The sequence below is a fragment of the Passer domesticus genome, chromosome 11, assembly GCF_036417665.1.
Source record: "Passer domesticus isolate bPasDom1 chromosome 11, bPasDom1.hap1, whole genome shotgun sequence".
Taxonomy (NCBI): domain Eukaryota; kingdom Metazoa; phylum Chordata; class Aves; order Passeriformes; family Passeridae; genus Passer; species Passer domesticus.
This window is the reverse complement of record NC_087484.1, coordinates 15,974,717-15,998,647: the sequence shown is the minus strand read 5'-3', so window position 1 is coordinate 15,998,647 and position 23,931 is coordinate 15,974,717. Positions and strand designations below refer to the sequence as shown.

Here is a 23,931-nt window from a genome sequence, read left to right as displayed (position 1 = left end):
TTTAAGGTTGAACTGATGCAGAGTTTAATGAACCACTGCTGTCTGACAAATAATAAATACACCACACAAATGAATTTCAGGGTTAGTGAGACTCTTCATGAATTTGAATGGAATTTAGCAAATAGTCCCGGATGAAACAATGCAGAAAAAAAATCTAAAATGTCAAAGCACTTCATTTTAGTATTTTCAAAATGGAGTGATTCATTTTAGAACTGCCAAAACACTTTCAAACACTTTCAAAACAGGCTTTTAATCTGGCCATTTTAAAATTGCTCTAAATTTTAAATGGAAAGAAAAAAAGCTTTTAAACATGAAACAGTCCAAAACCAAAAATGAAGCCATTCTTTTGAAGTAAAACTAAGTATTTTGGGTTGAAAAAAGTAATACTTTTCTTGATTTTTTAATTTTACCAGCTGTATTTCAAAACTCAGTTTGACCAAAACTAAAATGAAATTCTGAAAAAAAAAAAAAAAAGTTGTTAGAACCATTAACAAAAATCTATGGACTCAGAGAGTGGTTTGTGCTGGAAGGGACCTTTAAGGGCCATCTATTCCAACACTCTGCAATACACAGAGTGTATTGCAACAAACCAGGCTTCTCAGAGCCCCTTCCAACCTGACCTTGAGTTTCCAGGGATGGGGCACCTCTCTGGGCAACCCATGCCAGTTTTTTACCACTTTGTTGTAAAAAACTTCTTTCTAATCTAAATTCAAGCATTACCAAGCTTCTGTTCTTGGTAATCTACTGCCCAATTAATGTCTCTGAGTTTAATGGAGCAGAGTGAGGCTCATTATTTTCCAAAAACTAGTTGAGCTTATTGATCTGTTTTTAATTGGAAAATCTGAAAATATTTGCTTTTATAACAGTAAAATAACAAAGGTTCCACCTGAAAACACACAGTAAAGAACATTAACCATGCAAATGGTAGGTTTAAGTACTCAAAGATATGACTGTTCTCTGCAGAGCTGCATCAGAATCTGTGCCTGCTTAACTTGATCCTGGAGCTTTTTTCCAGCCCAAGGTCCTTGAGCATCCCCACTGCCCTGGCTTGCTTGCAGGCAGATCTAGTATTGCAGAAGTAGTGGAGTGGGATATCAGCGCACACCCAGATTCTGCTCCACAGCAGCACTGCTGTCACCTGCTCCTGCCCCACTCAAGCTCAGCCACACAAGACACTGGAAATGTGGCACTTGTGAGCCCCTCACAGAGAGCTGGAAATGAAGCACCAAACTCCCATCCACCTGAGAGGATCGATATTTTCAGCCAGAAATATTTGGCTTGCAGGTGTTTAGCTGTGTCATGGATAGCTCTAATTTTCTACAGAAAGCAGATACTTTTTTTTGTGGAAAAAATATGCTCACAAACTTTTCCTTTAAGGAACAGAAGGAGATGGAAAATTTTTAACCTAGAAGATGTAGCAACATGTGTGGTTTCTACACACCCCTCAATCTTTTCTGCACGTCCACTGACTTGCCTTGCTGTAGAAAATTGCACTAAAGTTGATTGGCTTTGAACCCAAAACAATGCCCAGTTTCTCAAGCTCTATCAATGGATCTATCAATGATGTTTCCATGTATGGACATTGACATTTCTCAAATACCAGTCCTGTTAGAGGTAGAACAACATGCTACTGTACTGCGTGTCACTGGATATTATGATCACATTCCTATGCTGGCCAAAGGGAAGAAAAGGCTGTTTGCAAGGCCCTCTAGGCACAAAGAACCCAGAACAGTTCCCCAGGAAAGGGGAGACAGGTTTTGTAGCTATCTCAGAGGCATGAAATGTTTTATTACCAACACACATATGCAGACATTCTAGACTTTATTTGCTTCCAAAATAAAAAGACATATTATTGCAATAGCAAAAAGAAATCCATCTGTGTTTGAGGTTTGTTATGATTTGAGCAAAAGGAAGGAAATCCAGGGTCAGAGATCACTCCCTCCCTACTGTCTATCGCAACAGGTTACCATCCTTAATTTTACCCAACTTTGTCATATTGGAGGCTTGATCCTTAACTTTGAAGTTTTTCCCCTTTCTGGAATTAAGCCAGAACCACAAAATATTTCAAAACACAGGGCTTGATGGAATTGAATATAGTTTTTCTCTGTGAAAGTAAAACCAAGCTGAAAGTGTTTGCCCTTTCAAAAGATGCCTTTAAAATTGACATGTTTCATTCATATTTATATTGGCTCTGGTTATTTGATAAAAACTGTAGGAAATGTATTGCAAAATATTATTTTTAAAAGACAAATAAGGAAACTTTAATTTTTAATTTTTTTCAAATGTATTCTGCATTATTTTATAAATGCTTTCCAGATTTGGCTTGACACTATTACATATTTCAGGATTATCTGAAAGTTAATTCAATGATTCTTTACTTTAACCATCCTTCTAGCATTTTTATGTACCATTGTTAATTGATTTTAGTGTTCTCTTCAGGAATATTTGATATAAAATCACAGGTTTGAAAATCAAAATCAAGAATACATATATACACAAATGTACACATCTATATGCATATATATACTTATACATACATATACATACCTATGCATACATATGGACACACATATATGGAGCTCACAGAAATTACTCATAAAAATGCAATGTGTTCAACCAGCCAACTACAATAAGCACATCATTCATTGCTTTAAAATTCTATTGACTTTAGCGATAACTTTTCCTGAATAATGAATGTACATTCTAGACACAGTAAAACTTAAGGAGTTTAACAAAATATTTTAATAGAGCTATGCTGAAAATAAAGAGAATTTCACAGAGGGAGGTTTCAGTGGCTGATATGGAGGGAGGAAATTTTCATTTCAATAAATATGGTGGCATCTGCCAGGTAAAATGTTGTAAAAATCCTCTGGGTGCTACTTCCCTCCCACTAATGTGTTGGACAGTTTAGATTAACACCATATCCCTGTTCATAGAAGGAGCTGGAAACCAATGTAAATACAGAGAGAGAGAGTTCATTTTGCAGCCTTGTTTTCCCTGCACTCCTGCTATCTCTGGGATAGGGGTTGGTGGTATGTACAGAATAATGGAAGAGGAGGAAAAACAGCCCCAGGAACAGGTCAAAAGATGGAGGGAGAAAGCACTGGGGGAGGAAGACAGAAGGGAAGGCAGGGAAATATTTACAGAGGAGCTCTTGCAGCTGCTTTCAGATAGACTGAGGTTTTCTTTCTCTTCTGTATCCTCTTCATGTCCTTTTCCCAACTTCTGACCTTGCCTTGCTTTGACCTCAGGTGGGAATTATGCTCCTAAGGCTGAGCCAGGCTGCTCACCCACACCTCACCACAGTGCTTCTCTTATGCAGGCTAGCAGCAGTCCATGGGAATGATTTATTATAAACTAGGTGCAATTGAAGTTCTCTTGTCCTTTGGGAAATATTTGTAGATAGAGATCGTTATGTAGCATCTGTAGTTTCCAAGTATCCATATGCAGGATAAATTAGGCAAAAAATTATTCCCTGACTCTGCATTTACACTGGAGTCTTCTTGGCAGAAAAGAGTGTTTACTTATTTGTAGCAGTATAGCAAGACCTTTCCCCTATTGTTTGCAAGCTTTAGCCAGCAGATGAGAAATATAAGCGACTTCAAATTAATATTTGTACCAAGCTCATTTATGAGTGAATTAAATTACAGCTTCCGAAATGAATGTCAGAATTAGCTTGTACTGTGCTTCACTGGCACTGTTGTATTAACATTTATGGTGTCAGGCCCATTCATTTTGACATACAGAGCTCTCCTCTGGTGTCACCAGACAAGTTACTGTCTGTAACACTACGAGTCACATGGACATGTAGTGAGATTCAGGTGGAAGTCCAGAAAATCAGCTCCAAACAACTTCTATGGATTAGCTTCTTCAAATAACGGGCAGCGATAAATGCTCCATTATAGCAGAGGCAAAAATGTTTCTGTGAAAAAATATTAAACCACACGAATTGTCTGTTTTCTGCATGGACAGCTGTATAAAGTCTCCTTGCATTGTTTTTTAAGAAGAGCTCTGGGCTGGTCTGTTATTTGTGAAAATGGTTCCATGTTTTTTTCCTCATAGCCTTTGTGTGTGAGAACCTAGGACTAATACCATTATGTTTTCCACTCTTTAGTGAAGAAGTATGTTCCTACCAGAGGAGAATTCTGGAGTAAATAGAATAAAAATAAGCAAAACATTTGCAGGTCATCACATTGATTCTGTTTTTTAAAAAAAACTTGGGTCAGAAACATTGTGGTCAGATTTATTGCAATCCATCCCTGGTAAAATAATGAAAAATATTCACTCAATTAAAAGTGCCAGAATTCAAACTAAGTGTTATTCATAAAAAATGGTTCAGTTAGCTGAATCCATAGTGTGACAGTGACAGCTATAATAGAAATCAGCCATGCTATGATATTTTTTTCTTTAAGAGAATTCACAATGTGTTTTTAATTAGCGGGAATCCAGTTTTCAAAAACCATGGCAGGTTTCTGTGCAACCAATCTGCCACTACCTGGTCCAGTAATGCCAGCATGATTTAAAAATTAAGGGTGGCCATGTGACCCAGGGCTTCAAAGCCCAAGCCAGGGATAGTTTCTACTCCAACATTTCAGGTTTTCCTGGGGAAAAGGTATCCTCAAATTAAAAACAGTTGACTAGACAGTAAATGAGAAGGTCCAGATAATGCCCAACTACTGCAACACTGAAAGTTGCCAGGCTCAGAGCTGAACTGTGTGGCTTTTATGCAAAAATTGTAATTTTTTTTCCCCTCAAAACTGAAAGAGGGCAGGGATTCAATAGTTTCCCCTATTTTTTTCCTAAATAAAAGGGATTTCAAAGGGTTTGGCTTCAGTTCTAGTAGAGTAGTAGTAGTAGCTCAAGTAGACAAAAGGAAGTGAGAAGCGTTTTCTAACCAAACTGCACAGTGACATCGCAAGGTACATGGTCAAGTTAAGCAATTGAGTCCATTTCTTGGCTGCAAGATTCCCATCTGAGGGCAACTTACCTTATTCTGATGTTTCTGAAGCCAGCAGGACTGTTTCCTAAGACAATGAATGGGGTAAGGCCTTGTTCATGAGAGATTCACAGAGTGTAGAGGCTTGTCTGATAACAGAAATAGCAGATTAAAAAATTATTTACATTTAAACAAACAGTATTTCAAGAAATGCTGAGAGATTTGCACCATAATACATAAAGTAATTTGCAATATGTAAAAACAAAGAAGGCTTGATTCTAAATTTTAATCTGTTTTACTCTTCCTTACAGTTTAAACTCTTCTTGCTCCACAATCACAAGTCCTCAATGTCTATATTTTTACAAAAGGAAGCACTGGACTTTAGACAGGTGTTGGACTCTGGGCTGATGGTTTCCAAGCAAGAAAGTTCCAAAGTCAAATGAAGGTTTATATCTCTGTATTTAGAAAGTGCAGAAATAACATTTCAAATTTCTCATAAAGTGAGAATTTATATCCTACAGTCCTACATAATGTCTGTGACTGCAGTACTGTTAGGCTATGACAGAGTTTGTCCCATGGATAGTGTTATTTAATTACAGGCGTATAGACATACACAAACACCTACAAAGCAACAACACTGTATTCAACAAGTAACTTCAATAATGGAAGAATTAGATAATATAACTGAGATCTTTTACATAGGAGTAATCCCATTTACGTCAGTGGAATAATTTGCTATGACAAGGGTTTAGAGGGTCAGATCTGTATAACAACCATCTGTGCTCCTTAGGTTTTATCCTCAGATAACATTATTCCCCAGCAACAGAAAGAAAATGCCACACTGACAGGTAACCCAACCTATTTCCAAGCAGCAAGCCCAGCCCCCGAGTGCTTGGGTGTGACATTTGACTGCAGTTGCTTTCAGACTTTGATTTATTCTATGCTCTCACCATTGCCCTGTTCCCCCTGTGCAAATTCTTGCAGACATTAGGACACTGTCACCCTGCTTGTCCCCTTGTCACAGCTGAGCTGTGAGCTATTCAGCCAACACCCTGAGACTGACCCCAGCCAAGGTGGGGGCACTGCATGGTGCCCTGTGCCTGGCAAAGGTGGACTGAGACCCTCAGGGCTGTGGCAGCTCCTGCAGCAGGCACCACAAACCCTAATTGTTACTGGGAAGAGACTTCTGTATTAAGGCACCAAATGTTGAGCCTTCTGTAAATGTTTTAAAGTTATGCAAAATAACCTTCACTACAGTATAATATTGCTGCTATTATTATACTTAAGAAATTAATCAATTTTACATATTTTCCCTAACAAATGTTCAAAGGAAGACTAGGACCAGACTGCAGGAATTGGCATTACCCACTACCATAAGTTAACAGTATCTTTTTTAGGCAATATTCTCTCTGTAAAACAGCAGTTTCAATGTAAAAATTTACAACTTAATTCTGACAAAAGTATTGCAAAATCATGATATAGTTAAGGGTTTTTATAAGACAGTATGTATGAAGCTTTTAGTTTTATTTTTTAATAGTTTAACTTGCAAATCAGAGAGGATTTTTTCTTAAAACCAAAGAGAAAACCTGTCCTGTTTGCAATGAGCAGCACCGAGAGAAGATAAGAAAGCTTATGAGCAATATTTGCAAAAACTGATTTAGGGTCAGCATCAGAAACTCTGGATCATTAAATGTCTTTGCCAAAGGCAGGTTTTCCCAAGAACGTGAGAGGATTAGATTTCCAGAAAAGGATACCAAAGAGAGTAGAAAGAAATGAGATGTCAGTGGATGAAGAAGGGCTTTAGGCACATCAGTATTTTTTCTAATAGGCTTCTCAGATGTGAACTTTCCCATGGAGTAACAAATCTGCTGCAATGGGAGAGGATTTCAGAATGATTGGCAGATTCTTCTCAGTCAGAGCAAGAGCATCCTCACCAGCTGAGTGCCCAGGGCACCTGGTAACTGGCAGTCCTGGACTGAGCCAGGCTCTCTGCCTGCCAGGGCATCTCAGCCTGCTCTGAATAGCAAAACAGTCCCTGAACCAGACAAAGGAGTACTGCAGATCTATTTGGTAGGGGCTAAGGCACTCTCTGGCACCTGGGAAATTGTGATTCAAATCGCTGTTCCAAAGTGGAGTAGAGAATGTGTAGGACACAGAAAATGAGTGAAGTAAAGGACTGAAGAGCCAACTCCAGCCACTCAGGAGCTTCAGACTTGAGTCAGGGCACCTAGAAATGAGAGCTGATGGTCAGCTTTGAAGCCTGATCCAAAGGGACCACATAATAAAAACAAAGGACAGTATTACCTGTGTTGATGTACCTATCTGAATCCTCAGCAGTGTCATCCTGACATGAATCCTCATCTCTTGCAGGAGGATTCCTGCTGCTTCCCAGTAGTGCTGCCCCTAAAGTGACTTAAAGGAAAAGATTCATCAAGGAGGGGAAGCAACCAAGGTGAGTCTAGAGGAAGACATCTTTATCACCTAGCAAAATCTGTTCAGTCAACTCCAGCTAATGTGCCTCCCAAGCTGTAAAACAAAAGTGGATTATGTGTAGCAATACTATACGACAAGCATGATACTCCAAGTAGTTTCCAATTAGCATAAATATAAGGTTATAATAGAAAAAAGTTGCTGTAAATCTTCACAATTTAGCATTTTAACATTCTTGCTAACGCTTCCTATGAGCAAAGTGATGAAGAGCAGGACCTGCTGTTGGGAGAAGATAACTCCCATGCTGTGCATGCACACTGCAACTAAGCTTTCACTGCCACATCTCTATGGAACACAAGAAGGACATAAACCACCAGGAAATATCAACACTGATTGTCAGAGGAAAAAATGCAGCATGAAGCCATGCAGTTTTGCTGGACCCAGAGTTGTGTGAAGCTCAGAACTTTAGTTTACTTTTGCTTCAGCCAGGAGGCTGGTTTGCCTTGCTCAATTTCCTAACAATGAATTTTAGTTTTTCTGCGCTGGAAATTCAGAGCTAGTGCTAAACCTAGGTAAATTTTGCCATGTTCTCTCTTCTCTTGCATGTTATCAGCTCAGAGTTGATATGCTTTCTGATAAAGTGGGGAAACAGTAGTACCTTGTGTGTTCAGAATCATCACACTAAATGTTTCAAGAGCAAACAGAAGAAAAGACCTAGTGTTGGTTTCATATAGACCCAATGACACAGTCCTTCCAAGATCACTTACTATCCCTAGAAAGAGAATATAATTTTTTTTCTGGGTCAAGGACACGCATGGCTGGTGTGATCTTGAAAGCTGCAGATCCATGCCTGCCAGCCTTCGGCTTTGTTTTATAAATACTTTCCTTCCCTCTATGAGACAGCAAGCCCCAATTTTTGTTTCAGGTTGGGTGGGATAGAATCACCTGGACACAGGGCTGTGCCAGGGTAACAGAAGGTGCAATACTGTGTGCTTAGTGAAATTGGTTTTTGCATGGAAACTCAATGATTTAAACCATGGGTGGTTCACACCGGGCTGGACCAAGTGAGATTATCATCAGTGCCAACTCACACCACCGCACTGTTGTAACCGAGTTCTTTCAAGTTAACTCCTTACAGTTTCTCTGGGTAGAGAATTGTCTCAGAAACTTCTAGTCTGGCTCTTCTGGCCAAAAATATGATTAGGGCTGTCACAAGTGAGACAGAGTAGCTGGTGTAACAGTGCTCTGACAGGAGCAGCACTCCATGTTCAGGAATTAGTACAGTATAGCCTGAAGTGCAGGCTTTGGTTTCCCAACAGAGACTTTTGATCCACCCCTTCTTCATGTGCCACACTCACAGCCCTATATGACCAAGAAGATGCTTTTGGAAGAACATTTTGTGTCCCAGTGGTTGCCCATGCACAAGTACTGTGGTTACCAGCCTTTCACAGCAGCTTCAGTAATTAATGACATTTCAAATCTTCATGCTACTTTTTGACAAATGACTATATCATGCATTTGGCTCGTGTAAAAAGTACTGTTCAGTCAGAGATCTAACCACAGAAAAGAACATTTTTAAAGCAGTGTTTATATTTTGTAAGGATTAAAGAAACTATATGACATTTTCCTGGATCTATAAACAGCATGAAGTAGAATGAAGTATTAAGCCAATAACAATGTCAAAATCTTGTAGAAAAATGAACATGAAAGCTCAACTTTACCAGATAATTCATATTTCAATTTTTCTGGCTTTATGATATATCATTTATGTGAGAGAATAGTTGTTATTATTAACTGCTTTTTCTGAAAATTAAAATCCAAAATATGTTCACAGGTAAACAAATTTTTCTACATCTCTGCTGTCAGAATTGAATCCACTGATTATATTAAATGCATTTTCCTGGCTACTCTCCCAATGTGGAGAACAATTCAAATCATGTTTCTTTGAACATTTAGCAGCTGGCAATTTCTGGCTGCAGAGCACCTGCCAAGAAGACACTGTGCTTACAAACAAAATTATACACCCACTTACATGTACACACAGAACAGGTCGTGTTTATCCCTACACTAATATCAGCTTCCACAGTGCTGGAATGAAGCACCTTCACTAGGCAATTGCTTCAGCAATAAATTTGCCTCTATTATTGCTTTGCAGGATACATTTCTTGGAGAATGGGCAGTAGCTGCCAGTATCTTTGTCTACTGTGAGTACAGCAATAAAAAGAATTGATCAGATGCGTACTGAAAATGCAGTTCAAATGTAGAATAAATTTCTACCTTGACCATTCAGGCAGTATAGACAGGATTGATGCATTCTGTCTGTCTGGTCACCCTCAGGATATGGATCTCCTACAGGCATTCTTCTGGAGGGAGCAAGAAGTAATTACAATTGCATTTGTTCTGCAGTGGCATTTTCTTTCCTTATTGCTCCTTTTTACCCCACACTGGGAATGGAGATTGCAAGATCGCTGCAAAGCAATGCTGTGGCACAGTAGGTATTAAAAGGCCATAAATGTATACAGGGAATTATCATTTAATGCAGTGAATACAAAACTGAAGCAGCTATGAGTTGGAGGACGCCTAAGTGTGGAAAAAGGGTTTAACCTGGAGAAATCTGAAACTTATCCCTTGAGCTTAGCTACCTCTTGGAGAGAGTACCAAGTTCCTCCTTTCCTGGGGGCCCCACTGGTGGAGGGATCTTTCTGGCAATATTACCACAGCTTTGTGGTGGAGGCAGCCTAGTCCAAGTCACATCTAACCAAATTATTTCTGTGTTCAGGACATTCTCACTTTGGAGTACTCAGGATCCTGGATCAAGGCTAAATTGTGGTGGGAAATGTGGCCTGCTCCAGAAGTGCCGGTGGCAGTCACTGCACCTGAGTACCTGCCAGTCCTGGCTGCTGCCCCAGACACTCCAGGCTAAGTGCATTTGACTGTCAGGCTTTACTGTGCCCCTAGCACAGGCACTTTGCAGCGTGCTCAGTGCTGCAGTGCCTGCTCTGGCACTGGGAGGGCTCTGCCCTGCCTGGCCCGGAGCAGCAGGGCTGGCTCCCAGTCACCTGCAGCACTGGGCATCGTGGAGAGGAAACATCAGCAAAGCCCTCGGTGTCCTCGGTACCCTCCTCAGCACCTCGACAGGAGCTACCCAGGGAAGCTGTGATTTGGACATGGCTTGGTACTTAAAACTGCAACAAATTGCTGCCAATAATAATTAAAAAAGGAGTTAGTTAAATGCATGGTATGAATGGGAAGTAAGATTAGAGATGACACTTAGACCAGGAGGCCTTTTTCAGGCTGTGGAAAAAAATAGACCGCAGTTATTTTTCCCACAGCCTGGAGAAGGCCTCATGTCCTAAATGTCATCTCTAATCTGCTTTCTATTTCTAGTGTATATTACACTGCTCTACCAGTGCTGCCATAGTTAAAGTGGTGTCAGTGTTTCCATTGTAAACCCCTATTTTCAGAGGTTTGTAACTCAACCATAAAAATTTTGCTCTGGGCTGAAACTTAGAAAACAAGTTCTAGAACTGAAACATATTTAATTTTTTTTCTTCCTGTTATTAAAAAAAATCATATCTTAAGCAGAAAATTTTGTAAGTCATTAGACTATAAGAGAAACACATAATTCGTGAAGTTTGAAATTACTCCAAAAGTAATATCAACAGCTTTTTGGGGCAACTGTGAACTTTTATTTATTTATTTTTGTTTTAATTTGCAATTCAGATATATTGCATTTTTTTGAATGAATAGCCACGCAATCAAGTCAAATAATTGGAGTTTTAAGACTTTGAGTAAATATTTATAGGACTGGATCAATAATCTGCATTTTATAAAAGCTCCTAAGTACATATTTATATAATAAAATGTAGAAACAATGCATCACAAACAAGTCAATAACTTGCTTTTTGAAAATTTCACAAATGTAGTTGCACAAGCCAATAGTCTGCAAGGGATTTTTTCACATGAAAAGGGCCTCTATTTAGCTAAAAAACCTTACTCATGTAGAAATAATCAGATGGGGTTCATCCATCTTTCCCTTTTCCATGTGCTGCTGCAGTGACAGAGCTGCATATCCAGTTTGGGTGAGGCAGGAAAGGTGCCACACACAGCTGCTGAGGTTTGCAGACCACCCCAGGAGGCTGTGCAAGAATTATTTGAAGTGAGACAAAGGGGTTCTGGCAAGGATTTTGGTAATATCATTGAATTCTGGTTACTGGAAAAAACCAGCTAGGAAAACCTGCCAGATAACTGAGGAGCTGACAAATACAGGAAAGTCCCATGATTTGGAACATGAGAAATACTGAAACAAATAATAGAAATATATATTTGACAGGGAAGTACCACTAGAAGTATGGCTTCAATCATTACATGCACTCTGCCCTTATTTTGTGTGCTGAAAGACATCACTATTTTAACAGACAAACACTTTGATTTTGCAATTGGATTTTTACCAGTGAATCCTATTGGAAAGTTTTTGGGAAAGGAATATCTGACTCAGAATGTACATTTGAAGAGCAAAAGATTGCAGTAATTTTCCTGACTGAGATCTAAATAAAACCCGTGGATGGCAATCACATTGGGAGTTTTGCAAAATTAGTTCAAGGGACAATCCAGAAGTACTAATAAAACCAGATCAAAACTTTCTGTTCACACCAAAGTAGATAAAGACATGTCTGGTTTAAGGCATGTTTGTTACCATCTGTATATTCCATTGACCTCTAACACATAAATAAATACATTACCATTTGATAAGAAGACCATTATCAATGCTCTTATTCAAAGTCAGCCCTGAATTTTGTTGTAAATACTAGTATTAGCCTTGCTTCAGGTATTGTACCTAATTTATTTATTACAGATGACACTTTTCTAATAATGCTTCAGTTCAGTTTCTACCTTTTTTTACAACCCCAATTTAAACACTACAAGGCATGATTTTATAATCCCTAGAATAAAGTCCATTAAAGTCACTAAATCACTTGAAACCTGGTCCAAATCCTGCTGAGGTGAATAGCTCTCTTGCAGTCAATTAATTTGGAATGATGTTTTACTCCCCCTAAAACTCCAATAAAATCTCTGTTAATGTTTATGGGAATTGCAAGCATACATTCCCTTTACTTAAATGGCTACATCATCTTTCCTATCTTATAATTTAAGATATACATGCTTCATATATATGTAGATCTTGCAATAAGTTTTATTCAGCATAAAGTTTCCAGTGTCCTGGCAATGACAGGAGGACTTTGTTGTCCACCTCTTTATTCCTCAAGGTGTCCAATTAATTTTAGTGAAGCTACTGGGATAAGGTACAACATGGAAAAGAATATCAGAGCCTGATCATCAATTGTCATCTTAAAAAAAAAAAAAGGTATTATTCTTCTATCTTTCTATTAAAGGAATACTTATTTAATGTTGGTTACATTTCTGACTCTTACAGGAAATGTTGCATCTATTTCATAATTGACCTGACTTGTACAGTTATAAGTGGGTAGCTACTAAAAGACCACAGAGGCTATTTTGGAAAATGTGACTGGAAGCATATTTTCTTTGAGAAAAGGGGAATGGAAGACTCTAATCCAAATATAGTACAGAGAAAGAAAAAAAAAATCTGGGAGATTTCAATGTTTTAATATGCTAAAACACAGGAAAGTATGCACACTGTGGCCTAAATTCCCATCACCTTTCTCATGCAAGAAACATTACTGGGTTTATAGGGACCAAATTTTTTGATCCTTTCATCATTTTTTAATATCTTATTCACAGTTGCAGTGTCAGCACTCTGCAGGATTCACTTTAAGCACTGAAGCTTTCAGATGGAACTTCTCAGTCATTCAACATTTAAGCATTTATTTGTCTAAATTTATGATTGTTTCTTTGCCAAGAGAGAGGCTCAGAAAGAAGATGGACTCCTCCAAACACACAGTAAACACTCAGCAAATGAAAAGGCTCATGACACCACGTTTTGTTGAGAAATTTACAGCAGGTGACCTGCCTGTTTTCAGGGTGGCAGCAACTGTATTATTCACTCCACGTAATGAATTGGGAGCTTATGCTAATCTGAAGAGGGAAGCTATCAATTGTGTATGTCCAGACCATCTCTCTCATTGATTTTGTAATTAATGATGAATGTACATTTTGGGAGGGAGAGATTGCTGAGGAGGGAACTTCACATGCAGAATAAAAATGTTACAGTAGCCTAATCAATTAGGTATGGCTGACAAATGGGTGAGGGATGACACAACAAAGCACTGTGCTTTAGCAGTGGTCACAGAGAAGATGTCACATGATATCTATATTAATCTTTCCACAGACTAAATGTGATCCCTTGCATCAGCAGGACCATGAAAAAACTATTTGGTATCTCAAAATCATGCATCTTTGATGCTGACTTCAAATCTGCTTGCTTTGTTCACAGACAAAAACATTGTAATGCACTAGGTGCCAAGATCATTTGTAATTTAAAGCCTGGCAACAGGCTTAAAAGCCACTTAGAATATAATTTTATTTAATAAATAGCACACTTGGACATGGGCTCCACCACTCTTAAGTGTCAGGAAAAGAAGGTGTGTGCTTGGAAGTGGGTAGTACATGCTCTCTTGGAGGCAGCCTTTGCAGAGAGGTTCATCCCTCCATCCCCAGGAAAGGCCTCACAGCCTCTCCCTGCAGCAGCAGCTGCCCAGGACAAGTGACAATACTTGTAACCCGCTTAAATATTCAGCTTCAGCTACATGGTGACCTATGCATGGACAATAAATGCAGCAAGTTGTACCATTCCTTCCCAACAAAAACTAGAAGCCTGTTGCAAAAATGCAATGTTTGATTCCTGAATTGTGACTCACAAACACCACCACTCCCTACACACAGCTCCCAGCTCGTCTGCAATTATTGCTAAGAGTGACAGAGGTGTAACAGGGCCATGCCTAGGAGCATGTCCTCAGTGAGCCATACCAGACAGCAAACAGCTCTACATCAGGTCTTCAGAAAGGTTCTTCTTACTTTTGGGTGAGCTGAAGGACTTACATTTCTTTGCGTGGGGATGTTTGTAGATGTGTAACATGCAAAATTACATTTTATTTCCCCCCTAAATGTCTTTGGAAATACAACCAAAACAAGACTGACTTTGGAGCGAATAAGAAACACATAGGTGAGAGATCTGTCAGTTCTTAATTCAGGAAGTGCTGAATTTTTACAAACAGCACTTCCTTCCCTGTAATGGGTCAGGAAATTCAGTTTTGTGACAGAAGCTCAAAAGCTAAGACATATTCTCTTCTAGGCAAGACTGGCTTACTGAATGGACTTTTGCCTCACTGCAAATTAAATTCAAGCTCAGCACACTGTGAAGAGGAGAAATCACTTGCTTCAGCATAAATCAGGGTTAACTTGCCTGATATCTATAGTATCCTAAAAAGATCCATCCTCATGTAATTCACAGGGCCCTCCAGAGAACTTGCATTGAAGGCAAAACTGAAGGAGCTGTGTAACAATCCTCTGCCACTGCACTATCCACCTCTGTGTGTCACAAGACACCAGACAGAGCCATCTCTCAAAGTTTGGTGCTGGGGGGTTTGGGTGGATGGAGGGGGTGGTGTTTGTTTGAGAGGCATGGCCATACCAGCCTTTCCTGTCTGTGCCACACAGGGAAGCAGAGCAGTGATGTGCACACACAGCACCACACAGATCCTCACCAGTGAGCTCCTGCAGGAGCCCTCCCACCCAGGAACACGCAGCTAGGAGATCAGATCTGTGGGAGCCCCAGCACAGAGCAATATTTCTCCGGTTGTGCTTTGTTTCACTCATTTTTCAAAGTGCACAGGGATGATAACTACTGCTCAGATATTGCTTACACACACTTTGGACCAAGAAGCTCTGTACAATTTATAATTACTACAACAAGCTGGAGGCACAATATAAAAATCTGGATTTCAGTAACTGGAAGCATTAGGAACATTAGTAATATCTTCTAAAGAGAATTGGTGCTCCTTAAATTAGTGCCCCCCTCACTTCAATGCAAAACAGGAGTAAGCCTGTTTTGTACATAGTGCTGTACCCTCATTAACAATAAGCATGAAAAGGAGCTTTGCCACTCCATCACAGTTTAAGTTGTTGTCACATAGCCTCAGTTCAGCACAACATAACATGTCATTACTCTACTTGTTACCTCCACCTTGGACACCAGCAATCTTTTCTAATTATAGGCAGGTAGATTCCTGAAATGGAGTTTCTCTCTCCTAGGAGAACACACAAATGGTATATGTGGTTTTTTAATCAGTCAAGATGGTTGGAAAGGTTATTCATTTTGGTATTTAAGAGTAGGTTTTCCAATGTGTAAAAGTCAAAGAGAGTAAGTTGTATTCACTTGAGGACTTGCATTGAGCTGTGTGTTTGTGGGCTGGAGCTGAATGGAAACTGAAATGTTTTGTGGTTTGTTTCCACTGTCCTAGTTCTGTAAAAAATGACTGGTTTCACTGGATACAGGTAGCTCGGGGAATGTGGTTGTTTTTTTTAGTTTGAGCTCTTTCTCCAAGAACTTTGTTTGCATAGTAATACTGTTTTCTAGCAGGTCTAACAAAGTGAGTTAGAGTGGGTACTAGGGCGGGGAAACAAAGAGAGGAAGCAAGCCTAAATGTCATCTGAAGAAAGCCTGGAAGGCAGGAGATGGGTCATTACAGGCTCAAAATCTAGAAAAATCTTCATATGTTGCTCAAAAGTACAGAGTACAGCAAAAACATTTAAAATGGTTTGTCTTTATTTGAATGAGTATTTGTCCTGTGAGGTGGTATAACTACAGTACAGGATTTTCCTAACAGAGACCAATATCCAAATTCAACTGTATAGGGGAAGAAATCATAAAACAGATAGATACCATACTAAGAAAGAAGGATCTGTAATTATTAGTGCACCTTTTCACATGGAAATTTGGGGATGAGTGGAAGGAGTTTGTTTTTTCTTTTACAGTTTTATCCCTTAACCCATTTCATAAACAAACTCCTATAAGATTGCAGTGCCTGCCTCAGAGTCCTATCTCTGGAGAAAGTTTGTAAACCTTTGTTTAAGTGTTTCATAAGAGCTCTGTGCTATTTCAGTTTCCTTAACTCCTTTATTAAGTTAGTCAAATCCATTCTCGACTTCTGAATTAAGCACAGGAGTGAACTTTGTGGGAGTCCCAGCTTTCCCTACAACTGATTTCAAGTTTTGGATTCATTGTCTGAGGTTCATTCTCCAGGGGGTCCCTGCACTTAAAAAAGGGAATAATCACATTTCAGAGAAAGGGTAAAAGGTGCCAGGGCCAAAGCAATTCCAGATAACACTGGGGCTGGGGTGGGGAGCATGGAGGTGGAGGAAGCAGGGGGTAAGAAAACTTTGGGAAGATGCTTGTAATGTTCCCTGCATTTTTCTTATATGATAACACTTTATTGACATCAACTACAGCCAACTGACACCACCATTAAAAAAAAAAACCAAAACCACAAGAATAGATTGGGCCTCTTCAAGACCTTTTAGCCTCTCCTTAACACCTCAAATATAAGTGTCAAATATTGTCCAGACATTATTTTATTGGTATTTTGAGACACTTTTCAGGACTGGGCACTTTTCCAAAAGCCACACTTCAGCTTGTGGCTTAAATAATTTTGTGGATTTCTAAGAACTATTTTATTCATAGGGTCAGAGCATATGATTATAGTCACTTCTTCTGTCTCAAAAGCTGAACAACCTTGAACTAGCCAAGAAATCAATGTTCAAGTGACAGAATCCTTTTTAATGAAATATCTTAGTAATTTGTAATTTTCCTAACACAATGACAATCAGAACCTAATGGAAGATCCCTCTGTCTTTTCTTAAGGAACAACCCCTCCAATAATGTGTTTTGTATCATGGTAGATATGTCTTCCCTCAAGACAGACATTTTGCAACTGGAGTGCTATAAATCAAGTTGCTTTTCTTTTCTTCAGCTGGGTAAGTTTTGGACATTTCCATTTCTGTATTCAAGACGTAAGGAATCACACTTAGAAATTTAAATAATTTCATTCTACTTGATTGTGGGGTTTTATGATTCAAGTGTCCATTTTTTTTCAAAACATTTCTCAGCACACCTCATAAAAAGCAGCATCTCTTCATAAGCCTTTCCCTATTTCTATCCATGGACTTTACATTTACAACATAACTAAAATTGCTGCAGTTCAGATTTTAAACCGCTAAAAATGAAGAATTTAACAAACATGAATTCTATATTACTTGGTCAAAAATACCAAATCTACCTAAATATTCCAAACTGATTTAATGATGAAATGGAACATAACAGCTGCATTTTTCATGGTATTTCATACCAGGTTAACATTCTGGATTGTAAAATAAGTTTTAATTTACTGCAAATGCACACCCTCATCAGGGCTGGTTTCTCTGAGCCTCAACAGCAACACTGCTCCCATCACTGCCTGCACAGGTCCTGCACCACTGGTATAGTTTACACAGTTTATTACCTGTTAATGAGGGCACAGCACTCTCTTTCCTTTGGATTTGTGCTTTAAAAGTACAAATTTACTAAGGTACATTTTCATTCTTCTATAGCACTATATTCCTATAAATTAGGAATGAGCAATCAGAGCTCATCTTCCTATGGCTTTGTGCAACTTATTTTGTAACATCGTTTCTGTAAAAGCCAGATTTTTATCCTGCTGTGGTCTATCTATGAAATATGAGAAATAAATTCCCAATGAAGGAAATACTATCACAGTTTCTGATAGCTTTTCCTCATGGGCATTATGAAAGATTTTTTATTTGTTCTGGGGTATCTAATAAGACTCTGGATCTCCCAGACATGTCAACTGTTACAGCTACTTGCTGCAGCTTTGCCCAATACAGCAGAGGTGTCTCATTTTTAGAGCATAGTTTAAAATTGTGCTTTTTCTGGCAAGGCAGGTTTGGTCAGTTAAAGACCAGGTGATCATCTTCTGGCTAAACAACAGATTATCTATCACAGCATGCAATAATGGGAAAGAAAGTGTCTCATTACCCCAGCAATTCATACACAGCCCAAACCTCTCCTGACACCAGCAAGGCACAAGACCAGTGTTGTTATAATATTGAGAGCCACAGTGGATCACATCAAATGCTCACTGAGCCCAAGGTTTGTCTCCAGCAGGGTTTCCAAGGAGCTGAGCTGGGAAAAGCAGGAAGAAGGCTTGCATGTATGGCAGTTCCCACAGGTTGTCCCACAGAACAACTATTTTTAGCTGCAGGGATTTTCTGAGTGGTTTCAGTTTTTGCAATATAATAGTTTTTAATTTCTCATCCAGAGGGTTGTGCAGTCTCTCCTTGAATCCAAGTAAAGTTAGAGCAGCCCCCATGTCCTCTGCAAAAAGTTACGTATCTACTGCCTGCTACATGAAGAAACCAAACTTCATTTGGCTTCCTTTGAACTTGGCTCCTACAACCTTCATTCAATAGTTCTTTTGCATTAGGAGACAGCAAACATCCAACTTTGCCCGTGCTCTTCAGTTTGTAAGTCTGTCACAGTTTTAAACTGAAAGCCCAAGCATCCACAGACCATTCTGACTGTGGATAATTCCCCACCCTGCCTGGACTTGTGTGAGCATGTCCCAATTGTACCACATTTGAGGTGAAAGGACTGGAATTATGTACACTCTTCAGCACGTGGATGAGCACTGGTTCACAGAGCTGCTCTCTAGTTTTTTCCTCATTTAACACTTGGTTAACATTTTGGCTGCCTCACAGCATTGAGACAATGTTTTCATGGAACAAACTACTATAATCCCAGGACTGTGATCCTGAGTCATAAGGGTCAGATCAGAGTCTATAATTTTGTATGTGAATTTAGGATTGCTTTTTCCCACATGCTTCAGTTTAGCTTTGTGCATATTAAATTTCATTTGCCCACACGATCTCCTGAGGTACTTCTGTGCTTCCTGATAGGTGGTCTTCATATTCACTACCCTGAATAGCTGATTTCCTATTGTCCCCAAACTGTCTCACCTGTCTGTTCACCTTCTTGTCCCAGCAGTTTATGGTGTGTTTACCAGGACAGACCCAGCACAGGTTATGCAGAACTCCATACTGAGATCCGTTATATTTTTCTTTGTTTCCCTTAAGAGTCTTTGGCACAGGACTTCATGAAAAGTCTTTTAGAAATACAAGTATAACAAGCAGCTCACCCTTATTCACTTTCTTATTGACCTCTTCAAAGACCTTGGATAGATTTGTAAAGCACGGCTCATGGTCCATGCAAGTCTGCCCTGGTATGAAGAGTTTTCCTTTTCATTTTAGTCATAATCAAATAACAGTCAATAGATCACAACACCAGACTAAATGCAAGTGGAAGCCTCTCTGCTTAACAGATTGGGCTTATTTTAACCAAGGCAAGACTGGGCTACTGAAGTACCAGCTGCTGGTGGGTTTCTTCTGAGTCTGATTTGCTCACTGGGGACCCCGAGAGCCACTGCTGACTGTGTGACAGTGACTGCCATTGGAAATGAGAGCAAAGGGGCTGAAAAATGCCTAAAGAAGGTTGGAAGCTCATTAGCAGCCTCTAATTCTCTAAGTTTCCTTAGAAATCTCAGTCAGACTAGTTATTGATAGGAGATACTAAATTAGGATCCCACTGACATGGAGGACTGGGGAAGTGCTGAATTTCCTGTATCCATCATGTCCTTGTTTCAGGGAGATGTCACATCCTGCTGCTCAGGACAAGCACACCAGCCAGGGAAAAATGACAGAACAACCCATATTACTGTTATTCAAAGAATATCTGCCACTGTCCTCTCTGTAGGTTCTGTAAATGTCCAGCTATGACAGCAGAAAAGAAAACTATCTACAGCCTTCATAGCTGCCAAAGCTCTCAGTCACAGCTGGGCACTTCTGTGTATCCCTTTCTCTGTGCAGAATTAAATGCCAAAAAAATATGGCTTTTTCTAGCCCTTCCCCCTACCCACCATGCAATAAGCTGTATGTAATAACATAACATAATAACATATATTTATTATTTTATAATAAATAACAATTTATAATTACCATGGAAGGAAATGGATGCAAAAGTTTTGAGTGAAACAGGAGAACAGATTTTGCAGAACTGGGGCTCGGTGAACAGGAATGTGATCTCTGTTCTGAGAACATAACCATCAAATGAGAAAAATACTTCCAGGAATAAGGCAGAGGCTGTGCTGGTATCAATCATGTTGTGGAGCTCGGGTACAATGCAAAGAGCACTGCAGAGAGCACTAAACAGATGTGCTTCCACTCCACCACGTGCTTTACTGAGTATTTGGACACTCATATTAATAAAAAGGAGAAAAATAGAAGGTCTTTTGCTCTATTTTTTCCAATGTAAATACCTTTTATAGAACATGGGTTTGTCTCTTTGCCCTTCTGTTTAAAGGGAGAAACATAAATTACAGATTCTGAAAAGGAATAAACAAAACATATGAAAGCAAATGTGGCTAAGTACCCCAATTTTCTAAGATTTAATTATTATCAGTAAATAGGTCCCTTTTAAGAGTAGCCCTAATTGGCTATTAACAACAGTAGCTACCAATTTCAAGGCAATTAATATTTTAAAATAATGAGATGGCTAATATATTACATTAGAGCATACAGTAAGCAGAAGTCTTGCTAATTATATATATTATTCTCTCTACTTTGCTTAATGAAGGTGTCTGGCTTGTAGATTAATTCATTCTTGCTCCAGTTTTTATTTTTTTTAATCAATGTAACTAATCCTCCCACACACTATTGTAGCATTAAAGCAGAAAGATGTGGATGAAGCAGTGAAAGAAGCACAAAAAAGAACACTAAAATGAAGATTTTGTTTCAAGTTTCTGAAGCAGTTGCTCAAAGTAAAGAATTAAGATGTGGGAAATTAGAGAGAAAAGGCAGAAGCCTGAGTCAATACTTATTTAACACCTTCTACCTAATGCTGAAAACAAACCTCTTCACAGAGGTAATCACACCCAGATCAGTTTGATTTTCAGAACACAGCAGTTCTTCTGACAAAGATATTACCATTCCACAGCTTAAACAACTGCTTTTCCTGTTTTCTCCAATGCAGAGGCAGAAGAGTACCTTGGATAAATGGAGATTTCTTCCAAATTGAGAGCTAATCTTCAGGAAAGAATAGCAATGAATGATTTGTTTACAGTGAAAATCTTCCCTTTTGTATTAGTCTATAACTACATTTCACTCTCAAATATTTGAGTGTGTCTTTGTGCTCAGCAACTGTTTGCTGCTCTGATTGCACGAGAATTGCCTCAGACAAAACCTGGAATAGACAAGTTTTCCTGTGCTGGGTACCAGAAACACACTGCTCTTTTACCCCTAGGCTCTAGAAACTATTCCAAACTCCCTGGGAACATGCCTGCTTTGAAGAGAGGGAAGTGGAGAAAGCCCTTCCTTTGGTGTACCCCAGGGACAGACAGGGCACTACCGTGTGCCAAGCTCAGCCCTGCACACCCAGTGCACTCACATCATCACACAGCCCCACAGACACAGCCCAGCTCTGAGAACAGCCTTCTCCAATTTCTCAATGAAGCCCCAGCAGTACTGACTGGCTAAAATATTTTAATAGTATGACGAAATGTGAGGTCAACCTCCACTTAATCACCCTACTGCATCTCCTACTGCTCTCCTACATATGTGAAACCCTCTTTAGGACCCAACAGGACCTATTAGCACAAAAACAACTGCTCAGCAAACAGGGCAAAAACAGAAGAGAAACTGCTTCAGTGTGGCAAGTGTCTGTCAAGCATCAGACCGAGGTTGTGTTTTGACTGGGAGCTTGCTGGTAACTTCTGTACCATATGATAAAAGTCACCTGTACTATGGAATATAAAATGAAGCCTTAGCACCAACAATGCTTCATTAGATTTGTGTACTTGAGACACAAACAGAACAGTAAATGATGATGTCTGTTAAGTAGGTAGACATTTGTAGACATTCAGAAGACATGTAAGCTCATCCAAAAAGCAGCACATCCCTCAATTAAGCACAGAGCAACAAGTATGGGGTCCCAGGTAAGCACACAGCAATAGCTCGGAGAACAGCTTGCAAATTGTACACACTCACTGTCTTTTGATGGGATCCCACCCATCAGATCCTCACAGCATCTCTGGGTTCTGTGTTTGCACCACTTTTAGGAGGAAGCATCCTTTTTCCAGCTGAGACTTGTCAAAATACTCTTCTACCACTTTTGTTTTTCACATTGTAACCATGACAGTGGATGTTGGCTCTTGGGAAACAAGACTCAGGCAGGGCCATATGAGGTGGGTTAATAATAAATGAATACATAATGTGCATCCCAGCTCTCTGAGCATTATTTTATAGTTTTGTTTCTGTTGTTGCTAGTGCACATAGACACAATCTATTGAAGTTCTCTCACTTTTGGGAAAACTCTGTGCACTCAGGCCTTGAGTTGCTGAAAGTATTTTTTCCTGTAGCGCTGTGTAGCAGATGACCAATTATTTTTCTCACCAGAAACACAAGGGATAGTAATTATATTGTAAAAGATATTTAAAAGGAATACTTACTAACAATTTCCCTTCCAGATTCTGTAACAGTTTCTCTTGGTTACTAATTTGTCTAAGATCTTTTTCTTATTTCAAGTCACTGGAGTAGACAAGACTAACATGAGACATTTAACATGCACATCTACTTATCAAAAAATAAATATATTACCAGTTTGTTGGAACCTGTTGCAGTACATGCCCTGGAGCATAGATAAAGACTAACCTTGGCCCACGGATCATGTGGTAGCTCAACAAACCATTGCTTTGTACTTTATCCATCTTTGGTACCCACACATGTTTCCTCAGCTTCAAGTCAGCTCCCTAACTTTTCAACCATTACAGAAAATAAATTTCAAAAGAGCAGTACAGGGTTCAGGCAATTCAGGGCTCAATGGCCATTGAATAAGTGAACTTCCTCAATTTAAAAAAACCTGCTTTAATATTCAGTCTCATTAGGGTCCTTCAAGGGCTGATGTGACAATGGGAGAGGGGATAAGAGTGCTCAAATATACAATTGAACATTTATTACATACACACACTTCTGTATAAGATACCAGTCTGTCTCTATACCCCCAGAATGAACAGGAATCCAGTGAAGATTATAAAAGATCGATAAAAGGTCCATTCTGATGTCTCCCACCACTTGGCAAATGCTCATTATGGAGCTGCCAATAGAGAACAGAGACCTCATTCCCACACCAGCCTCACGGACTGACACAGGGCAGTGAGATATTACCAGCTTCTCTTTAAGCAAAATCTGAGAGAAGGATTTTATTATTCTGCCCCTGAGTAAAAGGCACCAGAGCAGGAACACAGACTTTCTTGTGGGCACAGAGGCCTCTTTTCAAACCACACAGAGGAAACGTCAGGTTTGGGGTTGCCAAGTACCTGATTTCAAGGTTCATTCTGTTACTGCATATAAATGTCTCTGGTGTGTGTTTGGCACGACATGTTATCCTAGACTGATCATATGTTCACAGATTGTGGAGAGTGTGTGAAAGCCTTTTTTGCTGTAGTTATTGGGCGAAGTCACGTCTGTTACCTGGTACTCATGCA

At 39.4% G+C, this 23,931-nt stretch overlaps 1 protein-coding gene across 1 annotated transcript in view; it reads right to left on the bottom strand.

Annotated features, from left to right (window-relative positions):
- The window catches only part of LOC135278570 (uncharacterized), a 230,648-nt gene that overhangs the window by 1,703 nt on the left and 205,014 nt on the right, over positions 1-23,931 (bottom strand). The window contains exons 9-10 of the mRNA XM_064385146.1: positions 7,241-7,348; positions 4,988-5,085 (exon numbers count right to left, since the gene is read on the bottom strand). The gene's annotated coding sequence lies outside the window, so the exon portion shown is untranslated. The remainder of the gene's footprint in view (positions 1-4,987; positions 5,086-7,240; positions 7,349-23,931) is intronic.